The 18004-nt window shown below is 45.7% G+C and overlaps 1 pseudogene; it reads right to left on the bottom strand.

Moving 5' to 3' along the window:
* Positions 1-515: 515 nt before the first annotated feature.
* LOC123428825 lies at positions 516-16777 on the bottom strand (annotated as a pseudogene).
* Between the last annotated feature and the right edge of the window lie 1227 nt (positions 16778-18004).

Raw genomic sequence — 18004 nt, 5'->3', positions numbered from 1 at the left:
TGGGGATCGCCCGAGATGGACGTGGTGGTCGGGGAGCGTGGGCGATGAAGCGGTCGACGGACCTCCGGAAGTACCAGAAGAACCACCAGCTCGAGACATCGGGCCGCGTGCTAAACGTCCTCCGCGATGACAGCATGATCATGGTGATGGGGCTCAAGGAGCGGTTCAAGCAGTTCAACGTTGCCATGGACGAGATCCAGCGGATGCCGGGCTTCAAAATTTGAACAAATTGGCTGCTAGTACTATTGTTGAACTTCTGTTTCAATTTGAAGATCGAACTTTGGTTACACAAGTTGCTAGTATTTCTTTCCACAACCCCACCATAATCTATGCACTCCGCTGAAGACTAACTTGATCGAGGGGAGAAATATAACAAAATATATATATATGATTTTTTAAGAAGAAAAGGTAGAGAAACAATCAGTAGAATCACTACGGAGCTAGTTTTGCATTGATCATACTATTACTACTACTACTGTTGTCGCAATGGGAGATCACGACAGCTGGTCGCCCTCCTACAAATGATTCTTTGGCCGGAGATCGCGACAATGGAGATGTTGTCCGAGCTGTTATTCGTTAAAGCCATCTTGGATTCTTGGTGAGCATGGCCGCTGCCTTGGCGCACCACCTCTCTGTGCCCCACCAGAGGCAGGCTCGCGCCACGTGGCACGCAATCTCGTTAGTGACCATGCCCCCACAGCCTGTCACTTGTTAGGATCAGGCACTCGTCACCAGCAGCCGTGACGGTCACCGTCACCTCTGGGACCACCGTCACGAACGACTTCAGATAGCCGTACACATGGCAACACACCCACCACCCTCACGCGCCCTCCTAGAATATGACACGGTTGGCGGCCGCCTCGATCCTCTCCAGCTCATCCGGCCTGTCGGGCTTGTGGTCACAGGAGAGGACGACGGGCGCGCCATCGTGATAGAGCACGTGCACGACAAAGGAGGCGCCACAGTTGGCCACCAGGGTGCGCTACTCCCCCCACAAACCCCACGTGGTCGCACTTGTTCGCCTCGCAGCGGCAGCTGACGTTGATGGCCACCTCCGCTTCCATCCTCGCGAAGCTCCGCTCCGTTGCATCGGTCCAAGACTTGGGTTGGGCCGCGTCGGCCAGCTCTTCTCAGACGAGTTCGTGCATCCGCTCCCGGCATGCGTCCTCCATGTACGAGCAGTTATGCTCGTCGGAAACGCCGCAGAAGTCGTGCCCGGGCTTCCCCTCCTCAGTCGGGATGGTGAAGGACTCCCGTATGGAGACGTGAAAGTGCGTTATATGGACTAGAGGGGGGGTGAATAGGAGATTTTTAGAATTTCATCACTGAGGAAATTCTTTTTGAGGAAATTCCTCATTGATGACTAACTTACAGCGAAAACAGTAAAGGATCAGAAGTGCAAAGTTTCACAACAGCAGTTTTCAGAGTGAAGAATGTGAAAACAGATTGCACAGTGAGCAGGCACGCAAAATACAGATGAGGAATAACTAACGTGAAGAATTTGGGGTTGAGGAAATTCAGAGAAAGTCTTCAGCAAATTCTTCAAACAGTCACAGCGAAAGTCATCAACATATAATACGGGGAAAGTAAAGAGTTGAGGAATTAGAACCCGTTTCTCAGTGAAGACAGTCGTTGATGACCTAGTTCCAACTGCTGTGACAGTCGTACATCTGGTTTGGAGCGGCTTGGTATTGAAACCAAAGGACACCCAGTCCCGGGACACATAGTCCCTACCGAATTCTCCTTGAGCTAAGGACACACAGTCCTCGCCCAACACTCGTGGTAAGTCTTCAGGGCAGACTTCCAAACCCTCACAAACTTGGTCACCCGACAATCCACAATTGACTGCTGGAAAGCTCTAGACCATGACGCCTAACCGTGTGGAGGATGCACGGTCCTCAAAGGTAAAAGGCTTCAGTCCCACACACGAACAACTTCTTCAGTGATGCTCAATCACTAGGTTTGGTTTGTGGTTTCGGTGGGTGGTGTATTTCCTCACTTATGAATTACTCTTGAAGACTCTGAGGAATTGGGTTGCTCTTATGACAACTGTCAGTTTCTAACGGAGCAGCCAACCAGCTAGTGGTTGTGGGGGGTGGCTATTTATAGCCTGGGAGCATCCCGACATGATTTGACACTAATGCCCTTAAATAATATGGTCGTTGGAGTGGATAAGACCAGTGACTTGGCGTGGCTATCGAAACGGTCGGAACCCTCAACTGTGAGAGTCCTCATGTCACTCATATTCCTCACTTGAGGCTTTAGGTAGGATTAGGCTTGGGTTGAGCATCATGAGGAAATTCATTCCATAGTGTAACTTGACCCCCTTTAACAGTACGGTGTTCCTATTACTCAAATGCGAAGAAAGTAAAACAGAAAGTGTAAATCTTCATGCTTCAAATTCTTCAGAATGATTTTCTTCAGGAACCACCGGACTTCTCAATATCAGTATCTTTATGAGGAATATCAATTTCATCGCAGATTCCTTGCGATTCATTTCTTCAGCTTCAGACCAATTTCTTCAACTGAAGACATATATTTTTAGGGGTCGATATTCTTCAAATATCTCAAACTCCTCAATGACTTATAGATCCTGTGTACACTTACAAACACATTAGATACTTAACCTATAAGTCTTCAAACCACCAAAATCACTAAGGGGCACTAGATGCACTTACAAGACGACATCCTCCATCCCCCTCATGTGTCCAACGGCCGATGTGAACCGTGTCATTTCGCCGTCGTTAGCTTGCAACGAGCCGCGCGCCACTTCCTCATGGTCGCGGCCTCGTCGGCGCCCTACGGTACCTCCGCGGTTGTTAGGGCATATTTCTCCCTAAGTGGTTTTAGTGATTGATGACAATGTATGTGCGGACTAATCGTGTGCATTGAGCATTTCAGATAATTCATGACTAGGCACAAGATGATTCGATGCCCCTCGGCGTCTTTTGAAGATGGTTCCTTTCTACGTTTCTCTTTGGTGGATTTGAGTCGTAGGAAATTCGTACTATTAAGAGAGGTCCGCGTCGGAAAGGTTTGGGTGAAATCATCATGCACACATTTCTATTTGCACCACCTTTCTTTTGATACAAATGGAGCTCCAACCTTGTATTCCTTGTATGTGCAAAATGGCTGGCGGTAGTACCAATGGCACAACGGTAGTACCGCCCTCAGGGCAGTTGTAGTTTTTTACTAATGTTCTGTGGGCAGTAGTACCGCTCCCAGAGCGGTAGTAGTTTTTTAGTACCGCTCCTTCGGACTTTTTGCACATCCTTTTGCCTCCATAGTGGTAGACACGATAGTATTTTCTTACTACCGTGGTTGGTGAGCTGTTGGGCGGTAGTACCACTCCTAGCAGCGGTAGTACCGCTTGGCTAGTGCAGTTGGTGGATGGGTAACGGTTGGATTGTACCCCCCACTATATAAAGGTGTCTTCTTCCGTGAGAAGCTCACCTCTTACCTCCCCAAGCTCCATTCTTGCTCCAAAGCTCATTCTTGCATGATCTCTCTCCCTAGCCAATCAAACTTGTTGATTTCCTAGGGATTGCTTGAGAAGGCTTTGATCTACTTCCATGAAGAGATATTAGATTCCCCCCACTAATCCCTTGCGGATCTTGTTACTCTTGGGTGTTTGAGCACCCTAGAGGGCGAGGTCACCTCGGAGCCACATTCCATTGTGGTGAAGCTTCGTGGTCTTGTTGGGAGCCTACAAGCTTTGTGTGGAGATAGCCACAACCTTGTTTGTAAAGGTTCAGTTGCCGCCTTCAAGGGCACCAATAGTGGAATCACGACATCTCGCATTGTATGAGGGCGTGAGGAGAATACAGTGGCCCTAGTGGCTTCTTGGGGAGCATTGTGCCTCCACACCGCTCCAACGGAGACGTACTTCCTATCAAAGGGAAGGAATTTCGGTAACACATCCTCGTCTCCACCGGTTCCACTTGTGGTTATCTCTTACCTTTACTTTGTACTTATTATTGTTGTGGTGTACTCCTTGTTTGCACTTGTTATCCTTGTTTTTAGCAGCATATAGGTTGCTCACCTAGTTGTTCATAAAGAGAACCTTTTGTTGCTAACGATGATTTGTTAAGACAAGCTAAAAATTGATAGTTGTATATTCACGCCCCTCTAGTCAACCATATCGATCCTTTCAGCGGTGACCTTCCACGTGGTCGTCGTGTCTCCTGCCCTGGGGCAGGATATTATAACTAGCGTTTTTGCACAAAGAAACCTGCCATCCTGGATATTTAGATAGACGAAGATGACATAGCAATCAGCGTCGCGTGGCATGGGTTGACCAAGGCCAGATCAGCGCATACATACATAAAATCGTATAATGGACCATATGTGAACCCCTCTGACAACTATGAAGACCGTATTTCGGGTATTGGCAATTACATGGACTAAAGTTACCACCAACACAATTATGAGAACCTTTCGTGGTTTTTTCTCTTTAAACTATTTTTATTGTGTGAGCACTGAGGCATACATTAGCAACACAAATGCGATACCATGTGCAAATAAAGGACATGGACCTGTGAGAGTGTGGCCTTTTTCATGATTTTAACCTTTTGAGGAAACTTTAGCACAAAATGAACTCCACACAAAACTATTTCACAATCTAACCCTATTGATAACACCACAAGCCTCGCGTTTCTGCTCTATTCAAAAACGACGAACCGACATGCGTTGCTCCCCTTCATAGACATTTTGCTCGAAACGTCACACCATATGGCGTTTCTTAGTTGGGCACCAACGCCACACACTGTGGCGTTTCCAACAATGCCACATACACTGGCGGTTTTGCACTGTCACACAGCATCTCGACCAGACCAGCAACGTACACTAGTAGAAAACAGGGTTATCGTTCGGCCCCGGCCAGCCATTAGTCCCGGTTATTCAAGAATCGGGACCAATGGGGGGTATTAGACCCGGTTCGTGAGCCCAGGGGGCTGGCCGGGGCCTCGTGGGCATTGGTCCCGGTTCGTGTGGAACCATTTGTCCTAGTTCGAGCCACGAACCGGACCAATGGTCCTCGCTGCTGGCCCACAACCATTCGTCCCGGTTCGTGGCTTGAACCGGGACAAATAACTTGCCTACATATACCCACCGCCGCGACAGAGCACTCCACAGTGCTCTATTTTTGTCAAGCCGGCGAGGGGAGGGCATTTTGGTGCTCTAGTTCACCTCCTATGCACATGAGGTGTTCGATGAAATGCCCGAGCCACACTAGTTAAGCTTTCTCTTCTCGAAACTCGACCTCCGAGCTCCATTTTCAACGAGATTTGTCTAGATCTAGCGGTCAGTCACGCCCCGTCCCCGCCCCGTCTTCACCACCGTCGATCGCCCGCGCCGATCTCATCGCCGGCACCACCGTGGTGAGCCTCTTGTTCTTATCTTCTTTCTGAAAGAAAAAAATTCTGACTTCAGATAGATACTTGTCTAATTTTATTACTTTTATTATTCCTTGTTATTATATAGTGCGATGGTTTTGGTATCCGCCTCCGTCGGCCCTCGCCGTGTCTATGATTCAGATGTGGTATATATTATCTTTTCATAACTATTTGGTTCATTTATTGTTTATGACAATTATTCCGACCAATGTGACATAGATTTTATTTATCTAGGAGGTTGTTGAACCGGAAATTCCAACCGACCCTATTGTTGAGAGGTTAAATTTAGTTCAAGAAGAAAACAATTACTTGAAGGAAAAAATAAGAAAAATTGAGGAGGAGAATATGATATTGGAGTTGCATGTTGCGGATGTCGTCGATGATCACAAGATCAAGATGGATGCAATGCGGTTGAAGATTAAAAAGATTAGAAAATATGTCATTCATACCGAGGCTTGGTATCATTATGCAGTTGGATCAATTGTTACCTTGGTTGCGGTTATGATCGCATTTGTTTTTGCATTGAAATGTTTTACATAATTTCAATGTATGGTTTAATTAGATGCTCTGGAGAGTTCAAATAAGTTCAAAAAAATTGAAATCCCTTTGTAAGAGACGAGTTTCCATATGAAACCCTGATACTTCGAAAGAGATTGTCTGTTTTGTACACGAAGTGCATCCAGTTTTTGCCGTAAGCCTCTCTACTTTCTTGCACATGCTATGTGGGTGAAATGATGATACCATGCCAACTTGGAACCTTTTCAGAGTTCATTTCAAATGCTTTTATATTTCATGGTCTTATAGCTCAAAATAATCAGTAAATGTATGAAAAATAACAAATGATGTCAGAAAGGGTTGTAAATTGATGATGTGGCTTTGAATGGTGCATTTTGAACATAGAAAAACAAGCAGGTTCAAATAAGTTCAAAAAAATTGAAATCCCTTTGTAACAGACGAGTTTTCGTATGAAACCCTCATACTTCGAAGGATATTGTTTGTTTTGTACATGAAGTGCATCCAGTTTTTGCCGTAAGCCTCTCTACTTTCTTGCACATGCTATGTGGGTGAAATGATGATACCATGCCAACTTGAAACCTTTTCAGAGTTTATTTCAAATGCTTTTCAATTTCATGGTCTTATAGTTCAAAATAATCAGTAAATGCATGAAAAATGACAAATGAAGTCAGAAAGGGTTGTAAATTGATGATGTGGCTTTGAATGGTGCATTTTGAACACAGAAAAACAAGGGGGTTCAAATAAGTTCAAAAAAATTGAAATCCTTTTGTAACATACGAGTTTCCGTGTGAAACCCTCATACTTCGAAGGAGATTGTCTGTTTTGTACACGAAGTGCATCTAGTTTTTGCCGTAAGCCTCTCTACTTTCTTGCACATGCTATGTGGGTGAAATGATGATACCATGCCAACTTGGAACCTTTTCAGAGTTCATTTCAAATGCTTTTCAATTTCATGGTCTTATAGCTCAAAATAATCATTAAATGCATGAAAAATAACAAATGAAGTCACAAAGGGTTGTAAATTGATGATGTGGCTTTGAATGGTGCATTTTGAACACAGGAAAACAAGGGGGTTCAAATAAGTTCAACAAAAATGAAATCCCTTTGTAACAGACGAGTTTCCGTATGAAACCCTGATACTTCGAAGGAGATTGTGTGTTTTGTACACGAAGTGCATCCAGTTTTTGCCGTAAGCCTCTCTACTTTCTTGCACATGCTATGTGGGTGAAATGATGATACCATGCCAACTTGGAACCTTTCGAGAGTTCATTTCAAATGCTTTTCAATTTCATGGTCTTATAGCTTAAAATAATCAGTAAATGCATGAAAAATAACAAATGAAATCAGAAACAAAATAAAATAGATAAGTAGAAACAAAAAAAAAACTTTAATAACAAAAATAAAATTTGTGAAACTAAAATTATCAAAGTATTTTCTGTTCAAAACATTATAAGCAACTTTTAGTATTATTGAAACTAAAATTATATAAAATTCATGCAACTAAAATTATCAAAGTATTTTCTGTTCAAAATCATTAAAAGCAAAAAGAATTTTCGTAAAGAACTTTTTTTTTGTTTGAAACTTTAATAGCAAAAAGAATTGTCATAAAATAAAAATAATAAGTAATTATAAATAAAATAAAATAAAATAAATAAGTATTTTGTTATAAGTAGAAACAAAAAAAATAAAGCGAAAAAGAAAACAAAAAAAACTCGAAAAAAATAAAAAAAATTGCCACCAACTAGGCCACCACGGCCTAAATACGACTTGAAACCCATCCATGGGCCTGGATTCAAGCCCGCAGTAGGCCCAGAAGGCCCATTAGGCAAAGCAGTAGCAAGTAGGCCCGTAAGCATGCAGTGGAGAGGAGCTCGAGAGGGGTGCGGCAGTGGGGCTTATAAACCACTGCGCGCCCCTCTCAACTAGCAAGGTGGGACTAAACTTTGGCCGCGACGCGGGCAGCCTTTGGTCCCGGTTGGTGGCACCAACCGGGACTAAAGGGGGTGCATTGGTACCGGTTCGTGGCACCAACCGGGACCAAAGGCCGCCGCTTCACACCCTTTGGGCTGCTGAAAAGTGACATTTAGTCCCGGTTGGTGCCACCAACTGGGACCAAAGGCCGCCGCTTCCCGCCCTTTGGGCTGCTGAAAAGTGACCTCACCAACCGGGACTAAAGGGGGCAGTGGTACCGGTTGGTGGCACCAACCGGTACCTATGGCTTTGATATATAAGCCAGCAGTTGTGAAAATTTCGTCAGTTCTTCGATCCCTCCGACGACGCCGCCAGGCTGCCCGAGCTCGCCGTGCCTCTGCCGCGCCCCCGACCACGCCGCCGTTGCCCGGCCCGACCACGCCGTCGTCGCCCTGCCCCCCGACCACGCCGCGCGCCCTCGCCGTGCCTCTACCGCGCCCCTACCCGCCCCGTCGACGCCGTCGCCGCCCTTTGCCCCGTCGATCGCCATCGCACCTGCCCCGACCACGCCGCCGTCCTCCCCGCCCCGACCACGCCGCCATCTCCGCCCTCTACACCGACACTGGCGCCGTGCCTCTGCCCCTGCCCCGACCATGCCGCACCTCTCCTTGGTCAGGCCGACGCCGGCGCCGTGCCTCTGCCTCTGCCCCTGTCCTCTCCTTTGTTTTTTAGATTATATGATGTTTTTTCCAGATTATGTGTATATGTGTGAGCATATGTATGTGTGTATATCTGATTATATGTCCATTTTTAGATTTTTTGTTCATATAAATGATGATTTGTTTTTTGCATTTTTATAAAAATGTATATATGTATGTATGTTCTCTGTGCATATAAAAGTTAGATTTTTAGTACATTTGGGTACATTTTAGGTTAGTTTTATCTATATATGTTCTCTGATTTAGTACATTTTAGGTTAGTTTCGTTTTTAGAAAAGTTTTATATATTTAGGAAAAGAAGGAAGAGAAGGAAGAAGGAAGAAGAAGAAAAAGTTTTATATATGCAAAAGTTACATTTTTAGAAAAGTATTATATATAGCTAGGAAGATAACGAAGAAGAAGAAAAAGAATGAGAGGAGAAAAAGGAAAATAAGAAGAGGAAGAAAGGAGAAGAAGAGGAGAGGAAGAAGAGGAGAAACAAATAAGAAGAGGAAAAAAGAAGAAAAAGAAGAGGAGAAGAAGAAAGGAATAGAGGAGAAAGAAGAAAAAAAATAGAAAATTCCTTTCTTCTTCTCCTTTTTTTTCTTCTTTTTTCTTCTTCGATTGCTTCTCTTCTATTCCTTTCTTCTTCTCCTCTTTTTATTTCTTCTTTTGTCTTCTTATTTTTTATCGGGTATGTCGTTGTCGATATACCCCCTCCCGATCGAACTTTAACACGAGGGGGGGGGGGTACCGATGTACCCCCTCCCCGATAACATTATTTTCCCATGTATATGTATGTCGCGTCGTTGTCGATATAACCCCCTCCCGGATAACTTCGACATGAGGGGCGGTCGATATATATATCCACTCTCGATCATGAAAACTTATACCACGGGAGCACCCCCCCCTCGGCCCTCTCGCTCGACCAAAACTCTCGAGGACACCAAAACCCTAGAGAAAAAACGATGTTGGTCTCCTACCCCCTCCCGCCGCACCCCTACCCGACAAACTCTCTCGAGGCCACCCTAATTCACCAAGTTAAAAGAGCATTATCGTCGAGGCCACCCCAAACCCTTGAAGCGTTGTGTCGAGGCCACCCCAAACCCTTGAAGCGTTGTCTAGGCCACCCCAAACCCTAGAGAAGCAGCGTCGAGGCCACTAACGTGATTCCTTATTGTGATTAGCTAGCTAGTTCTATGTTTGCCACTAATATATATCCATCTGTACCATGTTTGAATAATAATTGACATGTTGTAAATATTTGCAGAAACTATGGATCACTCCCGAGACGAAGCAAGAGAAGCGATGTTCGGCGAGATAATCGCACAAGGAAGTGATGTCATTTCGTCGTTTCTCTACGACACCGATGGTCAGGAAGGACCGGGTGAAGAAGAGGGCTATGTTCATGATGGCTCTGGTGACCCATTAATGCCGGTACAAGAAGAGGGCTATGTTCATGATGGCTCCGGTGACCTAATGGAGGTACAAGAAGGAGACCGTGATGACGGCTCTGGTGACCGAACCGAGTCCGACCAGGTATATATATATATTAGTTAAGCCCATGCTGACTAGTTAATTGATGCATTCATTGTTTTCATATGTGCACATATTAATTAACTCTCGTCTTTATTCTTTTTTCTCTAGCCCTCCGGTTCGAGCTCAACTTCGGTAAAGAAACGAGGCCCGAAGAAAAAGTTGCGCTTGGATGAAAGCTTTGAGATCATAGCAATCGCGCGCGATGGCAAGCCGATTGAACCCATCCGGACAAGGGTTGCATTTCGTGCTCAGTGCGGGGTTCTTGTTAGGGACAAGATCCCGATCAGTATCCAGCAATGGTTAAAGGCAAAGAAGCAAGATCCTGAGGTGCCGACGTCTTATGTCTCCGATACGCAGAAAGAAGATCTTTGGACAACGCTTAAGGCAAATTTCACCCTACCGTGAGAGGAGGATCCAGAGAAGCCAGTTAAAGAGGAATTGATCAAGTCTCATGCGCTTAAGAAGATGACAGAACTATTCAGTAGGTGGAAGAATGAGCAGAAAACGTTTGTCGACAAAGAAGAGACACCAGAATTCACCGGCCGGTTTGAGAAGATCAAAGATCAATGGCCCGCATTTGTGGCCCACAAGACATCGAAAAAGAGTAAGAAGATGTCAGCGACAAACAAGAAAAATGTTGCGAAGAATAAGCATCACCATCGCACGGGGTCAGGTGGTTACCTCAAAGCCCGACCTTTGTGGTACAAGGCTGAGCATGACGTGATTGCTAAAGGGGTCGAACCAGAGACATTGAGATGACCAGACCGTTGCCGGACTTGGTTCTTCGGGGTTGGCGGAACCTTGGACCCTGTATCAGGGAAGTGCGTTTGGACGGAAGAGCAACTGCGAATACCCGTCACGAAGCTTCGGCACTATATCGCCGCAGCACAGGAAGGAACGTTCGTTCCAGACAGAGAGAAGGACGAGCTCACAATGGCCCTCGGGAATCCTGAGCACCCTGGACGGACATGAGGCACGCCAGGCTCCCTTCCGTGGAACACTGGGTTTCCGGACGCAGGGGGTTACAAAACCCAGGAGAGGAGGAAGAAAGTGGAGCATAGCCAACTGCAGGCGCTGCACGAAAGGGTACAAGGGCTAGAGGAACGAGAAGCAGATCGCAGCAAACGACCTGCCGAAGCTTCCCGTGAAGCTACCCCGCCATCTCAGCGGAGCAGTAGCGTGGCTTCCACCGAGCAGACTCAGCAGCTAGAGCCTGTCTTCACGGGCTACCCCGTGGATGCTATCACAGAGTCTCAACATTGCCACCTTATGACGCGATGTATGACATTTAAAGTCAAGGCGGCTGTTGGCTCTGTTATACCTAATGAACCTGGCTCAACCTACCATGGCCAGCCGATTCCAGAAGGATATGCTAGGGTGATGGTGAATCAAATAACGTACGGATTTGAGGATCTTCAGCTTGACCACCCTACGGGTGAAGGGGAGATTCGGCTGGGTTCTTCTCTGAAGACTACATGCCTATGGCGAATGAGCTCATCAACCTTCCGAACTGGCCGCCTCCGCCTTCTCCTCCTCCTCCGGCGAGTCAGGGCACTCCGCCTCCTCCTCCGCCTCCTCCGGCGAGTGATCAGGGCACTCAACCTCCTTCTCCGGTGCGTGGCGGCACTCCGCCTCCTTCTCCGCCTGCACCGGCGCGCCCGAGCAGCCAGCTGCCTCCTCCTTCTCCGCCTCGTCAACAAGGGCGGAAGAGACCTGCCGCCGCTCCGGCTCCTCCGGTGCGTCGTCCTTCTCCTTGGCCTCGTAAGAGAGGAAAGACAGCCACAATCGCTCCGTCTGCTCCGACGTCTAGCACTACAGCCAGAGGCAGGCAATACAGATACGGTCCTTCTCTGAAGACTCTAGAGAAGTTACCATACGAGAGGAGCCAGGAGGAAATCACGAAGATCGTGGAAGCCGAAGTGAAGAAGTTCTTTGAAGGGGTGAAAGCAAAAAAACATCCACCTCCCGAGGAGAAGATAGATCCGGTAAAAGCAAAGCGTACTCTGGCTGCCCTGAAGAAACCACCAAAGTCTCCGACGAAAGGCAACTATGAGCGCATTATTACAAAGTCATTTATCGAAGCGCAGCGGTCGGGAAGTACTGCCAGTGATCAAAGGTTAGCAGAACGACGAGCTGGGAAAAAAGTTGCCCAACTCGGCAAACAAACGAACCAATCGTTCCCCCCGCTCAAGGTGTCTAGCGATATCGTCGCTAATCATCCGGGGATCTTCTTGCCCGGTACCAATCCTGCAGATTACCTGCCCGATGATGCACGTTTTGATTTATTGGAGGTGGGCGAACACAAATACGTGTACGGGAAGCCTCTCGTCAAAGATGAAAGATCTCTAACAATGATGATGCGAAAATTCCATGATTGGTACATGAAAACTTGCAAAGAGTCTGGGGGGAGTAATATTTTGACGCTAAGAGTTAGAAAGGAGCATGACCTCGTTGGACTTGAACTGTTGATGGTTCCATTTGAGGAGTTCTTCCCGTTTTTCAATCTCCTGTCCCTCGATAAATTAATGATCACTTGCTACTGCCTGTAAGTAGTACTACTTCTGTCATTAAGTCTCTATATATAGGTCAGCTCTTTCATTGCATGTATTTTTAATTATCATCACTATATTATATGCAGATTGAAGATCGTCGAATTGAAGAAAAGACAAATCGGTGATATTGGGTTCATTAACACAAATCTCGCAGATGCATTTATGATTAAATCTCTGGCCAAAGATACCGAGGCCAACCTGCTATAATCGTTTGTATTGAATCAAAACAAAGCTATAATACTCTTCCCTTACGAATTCCAGTGAGTGTTACTGTCTTGTGCATATTCGGTTTCCCTTATTAGTCAAGGTTATAGTAATGTAATTGATGAGTTATGCATGCGTGCGCAGCTTCCACTATATTCTCCTGGAGATTAAGCTTGAGCAGGGACTAGTAACCGTCTTAGACTCGAGACGAAAAGATCCCAACGAGTATGCGGACATGACTGAAATTCTAGAGAAGTTAAATCGATCATTATCGCACCATATCGACAACTTTGTTCATTTCCTGATATCAAGTAATTGTTTTCTTTGTCTGACAGGGTTTGGAAAAAATTCACCGCAAAAACTCCGGGACTGCCGAAGAAGCTGCAATTTAGACACCCGAAAGTAAGTACTATAGTAGCATGTTCCACGCATCTCCTAGTGATTCAAGCGCTAGTTTCATCAATACCATTTAGCATGCTTGCTAACTATCACTTTGATTGATCTCTATTTCTTGTAGAGTGGTTGTGGCAGGAACCAGGGAATGATTATTGTGGATACTACATTTGCGACTCCATCCGCCGCACGATCTGTGAGCGGGGCTACTCTGAGAAACAATATGACGTGCGTAAATAATAATATTCACAATTTTATTTTATTACCATCATTTGTGTTCAGTTTCATTTATTCATATATATGTATTGACCCCCTTCTTCAAATTAGATATATCGGATGCGGAATGAACTCCTACCAGCAGATCGTATGCGAGGAATTCAAGAGGAATTGACGGCATTCTTTCTTGACCACGTGATCGCTAAAGACGGAGAATACCATGTGAACCCTAATCAGTTGAATTTTAATTAGGAGATTATATTGTAAGAGATAATTATATTGTATATATGTAGCCAGTAGCGTCGGATAGATATACGATAACTTGTTATTCGACCAATCTCTCAAAGAAGGAGAGGTGGTCGATATCACTTCTCTTTGTATGTATATGTTCATGACGATCTTCTGTTTCCTTCATTTGCTTACTAGCTAGCGTGTCTAGTCCTCTCTATACGTATAGTATGCAGCGTCGACCAGGCACGGAGATAAGAGAGGACACTTCTCTCTATTCATTAGCTAGCTAACACAATATATGAAACACCTAAATTAACCCCCCAAGACCCCCTAACCCCCCCCCCTTTCAAAAAAAACCCATCACCTGAAATGGTGACGCGTGGATGCCTTTTGGTCCCGGTGGTGTCACCAACCGGGACTAAAGGCCCCCTGCCCGGGCTCGCCGCACCGGCCACGTGGAGGCCCATCTGTCTTGGTTCGTGTAAGAACCGGGACTAAAGTCCAAGGGCATTAGTAACGACCTTTTAGTCCCGGTTCCGAAACCGGGACAGAAGGCCCTTACGAACCGGGACAAAAGGCCCTTTTTCTACTAGTGGTAGGTGGGTTTGGCGTTTTTAAATTGAGCAGAAATGCCACAACTTGTGACGTTACCAAAAGGGTTAGATCTTGAAATAGTTTTGTGTGGAGTTCATTTTATGCTAAAGTTTCCTGAAAAGGTCAAAACGTTGAAAAAGGGATGTGGGTCTTGATTCATGGTTATTACATTAAGAATGTGTATTATTTTCTTTCTGGTTGCAACGCATGGATCCTTTTGCTCGTGATAACCTAAAACTCTTCGTCAGATTGGGCTAATCAGAGTCTTATCACTATAAGTTACAGATTAATTTCACCAAATTGGAAAAGTTGTGGCTATAGTTTAGTGGTGACACTACTATTTTTGTTAATTGCACCAGTTTAACTTCTGGCAGCTTGTATTTTCTCTGATAATGATTTATATATGACATCTGATCTAATGAGCCTAGCATTTTTGCCTCACCTGCTGCAGGAGATCTCCAAAAAGAGAGAATCAAAATTTGACGTGTGCGCCACCTAGCAGACAGTACCTGACTAGGCACCACCGTATCAGTATACTTGTCACGTCTAGTATTTTTTCTCTTTTGTTGCCTCTTGTATGAAGAATCTTTCTCTCTCTGAACAGGCCTGTGGTTCAGCGAACATTGCCGGCTACAGCTGCAGATCAAACTGAAAAGGAGATATACTCTCTTGCAGACACAAAATCCTTTACTGGTACCCACATTTTGGTTTACAGTACACTACAAGTAGTTAGCATATGCTTCCAAACTTCATTTTCTGATATCATTATCCATGGATCTGACATAAAGCGCCGAAGCAATAAGAAGAGATGATCATAAAGAACCGGGAGTGCGTGCGACAAGAAGTTGGGCAGGGGCGCGGCCGTTGCGGTCTGAAATCTTTTTTATGTTTGTGCCAGTGAAGCTGGGGACTGTACTATATACTGTTTATTCAAAAATGAACAAATAGTTCTCTCTTTAGGTGTACTGGTGCATGCATGACAAAGTAGCTTTCTCGCTTTGGGAGTAAGGACAGAGTGTCATTTGTCCCTGTATCGCATTTCAAGCATAGCATCCACAATATCTAATAATCGATTAGTTTTGACACGTAGCAACGTAGTACGAGCTCGTCCTTGTGTAATGCCAGACTGCCACTAATATATGCTTCATCTTCTAACTCACGAACCTGTTCTATTGCGATGGGGGTGCTCACGTAGCCGTAGCAAAATTGATCATTTCTTGTGTTTTTTAGGGCAAATTTATCATTTGCCCTTCCAACCAATCGCTGGAAAAGAACCAGTCCATCATGTTAGTTTAATTTCCTCCCAAAAGCCATAAACTTACTCAACTGATTTTCGCATGTAGGTTTTTTTTTAACAACATTTCCGCATGTGGTTTTACGGGTGGTTGACTTCCATTGCTCATTTTTTTTTTCAGTTTGTTAAGTCATTTTGCTGTGAACAATTCTTGTGAGGCGTGGTTGAACAATGCATGGTTGTGTAATCGGTACATTTTTCATGATCATACAAGTATTTAACTAGCTTCCTGTTTGAAAGAAATTTGAAAATGATTTAAGCGTGCGTGTATATCCCTATTCTCCTCCGTTTTACTACTTTTTCTATGAGCCTTCATAAGACAGAGAGGTCCTCTTCTCCGATCTCACGTTAGTTTAGTGTGTGTGAACGGAATACAAGTTAATGTGGCAAGGAGATTTACATGATTTGATTTGATGCATGTATCTAGGCTTATAAACCAAGCCAATAATAAGCTAAGGTTCCATACGGCACCAAAACTGAACCTTAATTAATTTGTCCCATGCTCTACGTGTCAACTGTCAAGTACACACGACAATTACGCAGTTGAGATCATCGTCGTTTGTGCACTTAACTAATCAGCGTATGCAGGTAGTGGGTGGCCCGTGAGTAGAGTGCAAATGACGAGTGCCCGCAATACATGCATGCTTGTCGTGGTGTGGCATATGGGAGCATGTGGCTGACTCCGCAACACAGTCATATGGTACCGCATTTGCATATGACTTCCACCGAAGAAGATAGAAAAGTACTAACGATTTGTATAGGACTTGAAGCCAGTTTGATGACACTGTGCCACTTTCACTCTCGGATGAGCTGTGTACCACATACATTTAGTAGTAGGATGTAGCGGTCGAGCAGCTAGCTAGCTAGAAGCTTGGGCGGTCTAATCCAAAGAACATGGGTTTGTGAGTGACGCGGCAATCATCGGGAGCAGTACTCGTACTTGATAGCCACGGACTCACGGTTAGTACAAGTGTACAACCAACCAATGCAGTTGATGCTGTAGCACTTTCATTTTCAGATGACCTGGGTAGAGAGCGGGAACACACAAGTCGATCGAGCAGCTAGGTAGCTAGAAGCTTGGGCAATCTGATCCGGAGGAAAGAACATGAGAAGGAGCAAGGAGCAGTACTTGTACTTGACAGTCACGGGCAGTACAATCAGGCACCCGGAAAGGACCGATGCGGCGATGCCGATGCCGATGCGTGCATGCACCCGGCCGGCCAGTCGGTCACGCATGTACATACAGTATACTACCGGTATCTATAGTGCTACACAAAACACAATTCAGCTATACCAATAGTAGGACGGCCCTCTCACTGTCCAATGCATTGTGCACGCACATGTATGTACCGGGGTGATCGTGTTAGGGCACGCAAGGATTTGGGTTGGAACGAACGGTCGACGGGACGCCGTGGTCATCGCCCCCGCCGCAGAGATTCCACGCATGTGCGACGGCCCCGCGCCGCGACACGTACGTACGTACGTCGACCGATCGAGGCCGCGATATACTCTTCTGTTTCAGCTGGGACGTCGTGCGCACGAGCACAGCCTCCACGGTTGCTGTCGCCTGTCGCTGGGCGCGGCGCCAACTTTTAATCCAAGCGGATATATATATATATATATATATATATATATATATATATATATATATATATATATATATATATATATACGGCGGAATCGTGAGCTGACGAGAACTGTTGTTTTCTTTTCCATCTGGCCGTCGACTCGCTCGCTACATGCGGATCGCCAGTTTGCTTGTCATTCAGGCGAGTCCGATCTAGAGGAGATGAAGTCACCTGGCTACCCTTCAGGGAGGTTTGTGGTCTGACACGCCTGTTCTTTTGTCGTGTTTTGATACTCGCCATGCACGAGAGTGAAGGAGGGGCAGACAGGGAGCCGCGCAACCTTGAGAATTGTCAGGCACTGTGTGGTTTTGTCTGACACGAGCTCTTTGTCCTGTTTTATCTGACAGCAAATTGCCTTCAAGATTGGACTGAGAATGAGCAGCAATATCTTCATGCAGAGGCATGCAAAAACAACACACTCCATGAACCTATGTAGGAGTAGTATTATCTGCTAAACAGTATGTGTGTTACGGTTGCCTCACCAGGTGGCGCCGCCGCGTTTGCTCGACATCTGACACCGGAGTAGCATAGCATGGCCGGTGTGTGGATCTGAACCTTATATCCGGTCAGTCAAGTCACCTGGTCGCCCTACAGGACAAGAGAGGTTCAGGATCTGACAACACATCAGGCGCATGCATGCTCGCCGTTGCATGTCCTGTTTCACTTGCCATGACCACGTGAAGGAGTTCCTAATCAATCAACATGCAATGCGTGGTCCCGTTCGGATTGCACGCATGAAACTGCCAAAAAAACGGTCCACCTGTCCGCCGTTCGCCGCCGGCATCGTGGCGCCGCCGTGCAAGCAAGCCTCGCGGCCAGCTGATTAACACTATGG

The sequence above is a fragment of the Hordeum vulgare genome, chromosome 2H (genome assembly GCF_904849725.1).
Source record: "Hordeum vulgare subsp. vulgare chromosome 2H, MorexV3_pseudomolecules_assembly, whole genome shotgun sequence".
Classification (NCBI taxonomy): domain Eukaryota; kingdom Viridiplantae; phylum Streptophyta; class Magnoliopsida; order Poales; family Poaceae; genus Hordeum; species Hordeum vulgare.
This window is presented reverse-complemented; position numbering and strand designations above follow the sequence as displayed.